The sequence below is a fragment of the Halyomorpha halys genome, unplaced genomic scaffold (assembly GCF_000696795.3).
Source record: "Halyomorpha halys isolate HHAL.00 unplaced genomic scaffold, Hhal_1.1 Scaffold1498.1, whole genome shotgun sequence".
In the NCBI taxonomy this organism is placed as follows: Eukaryota; Metazoa; Arthropoda; class Insecta; order Hemiptera; family Pentatomidae; genus Halyomorpha; species Halyomorpha halys.
This window is the reverse complement of record NW_027106366.1, coordinates 75,750-82,983: the sequence shown is the minus strand read 5'-3', so window position 1 is coordinate 82,983 and position 7,234 is coordinate 75,750.

Sequence of the window (7,234 nt, the reverse complement as noted above, 5' to 3'; positions counted from 1 at the left end):
ACCTCTTCCCCATAAGAAAATTGTTCGCTGGTTCTTGGAGATAATAAAAAAAAAATAAACGGAGGACCTGCAAAGATTATAAACGCAAAATAATAAAGAAAAAAAATAGAGAATAAAAAAAACCTTCCAAACTGGTATACAAATTTAATAAAATTAAAATATAAAACAAAATAAAAAAAAACTGTTGCTGTTGTTATAAAAAAATAAAGATGTGTAGTGAAATAAAATAAAATATTTTGATATGTACATATAAACAAATTGCTTCTCTTTATACTAAAATTAATTAAAATGACTCAATAACGATAAGAATGCTGCATGGCTTGATGAAGGAAAAAAATCACTCACATTAGTGGTATGCGCATACCGCTCCAGTCCGAAACATCCGCCGTCTTCAAACGTCGATTGGTGGGTGAGGGTCCTGAGTTGCACCCCAGAAAACTCTACGTGGTGAGCCGGTGGGTGTCTCTCAATATAACTTCTTGGCTCCAGGCAGCGGACTGTAGACTGTAGACTCCCTTATCAGTCCCTGTATACAGGCCGTAATCCCATTGCAGCCCGCAATGTTGTTGTATACGCCGAGCCGCAGCGATGTATTTCTATTATACACGCATATCACAACAAGCCTCCGTCCTTAACTACATTTACGTTATAAAATCTTACGTAATTTTAATTACAAAATAAAACTTAATTGTTATTAAAAAAAAGGCAATCAACTTATAATTAACAAAAAAACAAAAAACCAGTTGGAAGTAGTAAAATTAAATTAACGAAAAGAAAAATGTACTTTTGGGCTTTAACAGGGGCATAACAGTAAAGATTCGATTTCAGCTTTTTAGCAGACAATATAGTGGAAGAGGATATATTGTCAATATATTCGGTTGTAGAGGAGGTAGTAGAGGGGGAGAAATATAACTGGGCCCCCTAGGACAGGTAGCTAGTATATCAGAGTTAGCTGGAGAATGCGCGACAAGTCCAGCCATTGACAGCCACTCTTCCTTATTTACCAAACCAACATACCTCAGCACTCCTTGGCACGTGAATGTATTTGGCTTCAGCGTCAATACCAAGCCAGGCTTCACGTTAAATTAATAACTTTCAATTCTTGATAAGGTTAAATTGTCATAAAGCTCGATTCTTAAGCTCTTCATCACATTTAAGGTGAAGGCATAGCTAAACTATTGGCGCCTTAAATAAATCGTCGCACAGTAACAGTAATTGATATTTACATTTTTCGTTAGCCACCCAGTTAGCAGATAAAGACTTGCTCAGAAGCATTTCAAAGTTGTCCCGAAAAACGTAGTAACGTGGTCCATAGTACTTGTCAATTTCAATAAACGTCTGGTTGAAACGTCTGGACAATGGTCCTGAGTTCTCTTGTGAATTTGCCATTGGAGTTTTGGTAATAACCAGTTTCTCCGATCAGTCCTGCGCGTTTGAGCGCTCTCACTCAGTGTTGACTGGATTCAATATCAGACGTACCTGGAAGAGAAGTGCAGAGATCTCTTGGAGCTCTTCTTTACCTTCCATATAAAAGGAACAATGCTTGACACATAGTTCCCAAAGCTGAATGTAAATACTTTGAATATATGGGCCAGATGTATTTATTGTATTTTTACTTAAACCTAATGTTCTTTATCTTGTTATTAAATTATTCTGTTATATTATTTTGTTCTTTTTTTTATATCGATTTATATATTTTAATTTATTTTTGGTTTATGTTTTTTTTTCTTTTTAGTCTGCATTTAAGGTATGAATGAATACTTATAACTCCAATACTTATTTTGGTGGCTTTTATTATTATTATATGTGGTCAACCATCCGTTGTTTGTTTAGATATGTGGTATTTAAAAGAAATAAACACACACACATTTTTGCGAGACTTGGATATTTGGACTAAGAGAACCTTGCTTGACTGTAATATTTAAAGCATAGCCAGTAACATTTCCAAAGGATGTGTGTGTATGAAAAACACACATAAAAAAATAAATTAAACAGAGACATATACATAAGGTATTGTTGATAGGATGTTTAAGGCGCAAAACACATTTCAATATATATATTATTAATTTATGATTATCATAACAGTTTTAATAAATTTACATGACTAAGAAATTAACACTGATAAACAATTACATTTTATGTCGTACTACTACCGTCCTCTGAGTCTATTCCGTCTCGCTGTATTCTTAATTTGGTAAATTAACAGCGATAAAACTGATATTGGAAAATGTGAACTATTGTAAGGTTGCTATTGCAATATTATTATATGGGTTGTTTATTTTTAGTGATCAGATGAAGGGGAGTCAGTTTTGTATCATCAGTCTTTAAGTCGGGGAGTTGCGACTTGAGGATTTGCAAGGTTGCATCTCTTTTTACATATTTGAGTTAGCTTGGAGGGCTCTTGTCCCACGTACTCTGCCGTTCCTTGTGGATATTCTCTTTCAGTTCTACCACGAGAGAGAGTGCATCTTTTACTGAATTATCGACCAATTCATTTTCCATATTACAGACATGTCCAGGTATCCAAATGTAATGAATCAATTTTCCATTATCACTCACAGTTTCTTCCATTTCAAGAATTCTATGGATGCCTGGACAATCGGAACACGTGTTTTTAATGGTGTATATATATACCTACAAAATGAACGTTGTATTACAGTAATCATGATTAGAAATTATTTATTTAAACAACATTTCTTATATATTTTTTGTAAGTAATTAGTTCAATATTTACGACGTTTGACGATATTTATTCCAGTTTAAACCTTTAGGAATAACTTTTCCATTCATTATTGAAGATATCCACTTCGGGAGAGAATTCCTTTCAGTCATGAGCGGCTAATTAAGTAGTTACTTTTGGAGCAGCAGTCCAATCGATGATTCCCAAACCAAGGTTGCAGGGCACGATGGAATACTGCCCTACTTTGATCCAAATACCAAGTTATTCTGTTGTTCTTATATTAAAGAGTTAACAAGTATGTATTATTTCTTTTTTAAAGACCTTAATAGTGAATAATCAATTGATATTGAGTGATTCCGATTTTTTTAAGGAGAAGCTACTCCCACCATTTATCTGCTGACTAAGGTGAAGTTGAGGGAGAGAAAGGGGAAAGACAAACCTAACCGTTGATTAGATAAGAACAGAAACTGTCGAGAGGAATAAGATATTTATAAAAGGGTAGTTGCGTGACGGAAGACCTTATTGAGATAAGGTCAGGATCCTTGTAACACAATGGAGTACAGAAGATAACTCTCGGGGACCTGAATGGATCGCGGCGTCTATTCAATGAGTGGACAATCCCAGTCTTTGTGGGGCTTCCTCGCTCCCTCCATCTAGATAATGCCTGTCTGCCATTACCTCCACTTCGAGGAAATAATATCCATGCCTGTCAGCACCCTTCCTGTTTAGTAACCCAACCACAAATGAATATGGACAAGTTACAACTTTTAGCTTAAATGTAGTTCATAGCACAGGCAGGAGTGTTCACTATAAGCTCTATTTAATTTTGTTATGATATATATATATATATTACATAAGTTATATGACAGTGGGCGTAAAACTTAAAATAAAAAGAGGTACAAGGTACGAGAAATGACACTCGAAATCGACTGAAATACTAACTTTATCTGTTCATCCTCCTTCCATACATTAAGCTCGTCTTTGCATCAGAGAGATAGGACTAAGCCTGTTATTTCCTTCTACCACACTTAACTCCCCCCCCCCGCCAGTTTATGAACAACCCTCGTAAGCATTACAAACTAAATAGAGAAAAAAAAATCAAACGAACACAAAAAAATGTACACTATATACACAACGAAAAGAAAAATTAAATGCTTCTTCAATTTGTCGGGGTGGTCTGGTCTTAGGCGGTTCTCCAGCCTTATATCTACTTTACAGAAGGTCCACGACAAGGCGTATTCATTAATAGGTAAGAAAGGAAGGGCCGTGCCAGGGGATGAGCTCTGGACACTGACTCAGGTAGAGGAGGTCTAGGTGAAAGAGTCTGAGGTAGAGTAACAGTTCTAGTTGCCGAGATGAAGCGGACGAACCAGTAAGCTGATAAGGCTAGATGCAGCTCTAGTTGCCGAGATGAAACGGACGGACTAGAGCCGGGGAGAGACGGGATCAACTACACTGGGGCTGCTGTTTGCTAGCCGCATTCGGTAGACCGGGCCTGTATAAATTCACCATACCCAGAAAGCGACGGAGCTGGCGAAGGTTTTTTGGCTGCGGGTAATCTAATATGGTTTTCACTCTATTGTCCAGTGGTGTTATGCCTGTTTGAACCAGGTGATATCCTAGAAATTCTAATTCGGTTACTCCGAAAATACATTTGGCCGGATTGACAGCAATGCCGTATTTGTCCAGTCTCTGTAGGACTTCCCGCAGATGAGTTTCGTGTTGCTCTTCGCAATCAGAAAATCATCTAGGAATTTATATAAGTAGGTAAGGTCGCGAAATTTATCGTCGACGAATCTCTGGAAGCTTTGTCCCGCGTTCCTAAGACCAAAATTGATTTGGTTATACTCTATTAGGCCAAACGGTGTTATAACGGCCGTCTTCTCTCGGCCTTTTTCTGCGACCTGTATATGGTAGTAGGCGCGGCGTAGGTCAATCTTTGAAAAGATTTTCTTCCCATGCAGTTCCATCGTGAAGTCCCTTAGGTTTGGCTCTCCGTACTGGTCAGGAATTGTTTGCTTATTTAGCGCCCTATAATCGCCACATAATCTTAGGCTTCAATCTGCTTTCTTCACTACGTGTAGTGGACTTGACCAGGGACTCTTTGAAGGGCGACAAATACCTTCTTTTATTAGGTTCTTGATCTCCTTCTTTACTTCCTGGTATTTTCCGGGCGGTAGGCGTCGGCATTTTGCTGTAACTGGTCGACCCTTTGTCTCTATGCAGAGTTATGATAGCAATTCCTGCTGACTCTACAACTCCGAGCCACCTCCCTCCACAGCTCCTATATATACCCCTATAAATCCCAAGCTTGTTAGATCTGTACCAGTAATAGTTTTAGTATGTCGTAATGTTTACCAATCAAGTTTTTTTTTCACTTTATTTTCGTTGAATTTCGTAATTGGCGCCCGTACACGGACCGCATGCAAGTATCATCGCGGTTCTAGACTCGAACTCTGCAGAAATACCAGATTTCAAGATTCGATCTACCTCTCGAGGATATCGCACCTGTAAGAGACTGGGCACCCCGCTTAGACTCTTAGATCTTGGAAAAGGACCCACTGCTGAGCTCAAATCGTCTGATCACCCCGACAGACATCGAAAACTCTTGGAGGAATTGTGAGTGAAGCTTTTTTGGAAAACATTTTTTTTGTAACTTTTATTATTTTCATTATATTTGCTTTTGAATATTTATTTAAATTAATTAACATATATACATATTATACATTGTAATTTTATGTCAAAATTATCTGAAAGATTATGATTATCTCATTTAATGGGGATTCGCACAATTTATTAAAATTTATTACCGTATGTAGACAAGTGCACATCATCATCTGCAAACTGGACAATGAACTCAGGGATTTAAACGACCACCGCTTACTCAGTAAAACACTAGCTACACTGACGGGAGATGCTGACTATATAAATACCACTTGTGATTTCGCTAATATGAATGAACTGATAGCATTCTTAGACAATACTTTTAGGGATTCTAGGTTAATAGAACAACTTAAATTTGAACTTTCAAACATGAGGATTCAGTATAGGGAACATCTACTAGATTTCCTTCATAAATTATATAAGAGCCGTTCCTTAATAATTTCAAAATATAGAATATAAAATATCCCGGAAAGAGCTACAATGACGATTGATCGGTCCTGGAAAAAGACATTTTATACCATTTCTTTACTAACATGCCTCTTCATATTAGGACATATTTGATGACCAAACGGACAAACTAAAAACCGATAGACGATTTACGTAATTTAATATAAAATGCAAACCACCTCCTTTTTGAAGATTTGATTAATTCTGACAGTATGAGAAAACCTGGGGAAACCCAAGAACCCAAAAAAAATTTTAACTCAGAAAAACGGAATAACTATCACGAACCCAAATTTTACCAAGATACAAGACACCATAAGAATTACCCACCAAGAGACTACCATCGGGACCATTATTATGATGATCGTGACACAAACCACAATAAAAGAAATAATCCACATTTATGGAACCATGGAAACCGGAAGAGCAGAAACGATTCTTTCAGGGCTCAGAACAATATAAAAAATAGGGGCTCAGGGCAGCATAGAAACCATAAGCCCGTCGAAAAAGGAGAACCTTCAAACACGGTGTCGATGCGTACCGATAGTGGCTTCCAGAAAAATCAACCCCGACAACCTCTGTATCAACTAGACCAGAAGGATCCGAGAGAAAGGGAAATAAGAGAACTCACTGAACAATTGGAAATGCTTACTTCTAATCGAGAAGAATCCGAAAATCATTTTTTAGGAGACGACCCAGATCCAAACTACAAAACATAAAGAAATACGAACTTCACACAACCAATTTCCATAAACTTCCGTTCGTAGTAGATAAAAAGAATTGGAAATGGTTATTAGATACAGGTTCGCAAAAAAATTACATAAGCCGATTTTATCGTCGTGACCGCCGCCGGAGAAGAAAAATGCACAGAGACTATAACCACTAATATTCACAATACCTTTTTAAAATGTCCATTAAAAGTAAAAATTTTTATATTAGATTTTAGTCCAAATTATGACGTTTTAATTGGTTCCGAACTTATGGATGATTTAAATTTTACAGTAGACTTCAAAAATCGAACAATTAAGTCACAACACAACGAGTTTCCTTTTATAATTTAAAGAGACTCGTTAGCGATAGAAATAAAAGAAGGACGAAATCTGGCAGACTTACCAAAAGGTAAAAATTTCTTTATAGACCACAAGGGAGATGGCATTGAAAATCTACAGAGATACCCCGGAATCTACAGAGATACAGTCAAGATAATAGGTAACCAAAAAGGAATAATTAAATTTCCCTTAATGAATTTACATGAAGTAGACATAATTGACCCACCGACAGAGGAGAATATCAAAGACATACATGAACTTGTCCGAATTGAACATATCCCCCCTCAACACAGAACTGAATAATTAAATCTTTTAAAAAATTATCCAACAATTTTTAAAACTGAAAAAGACAAATTATCTGCAACTGACTTACTGGAGCACCAAATTAAAACTAAAA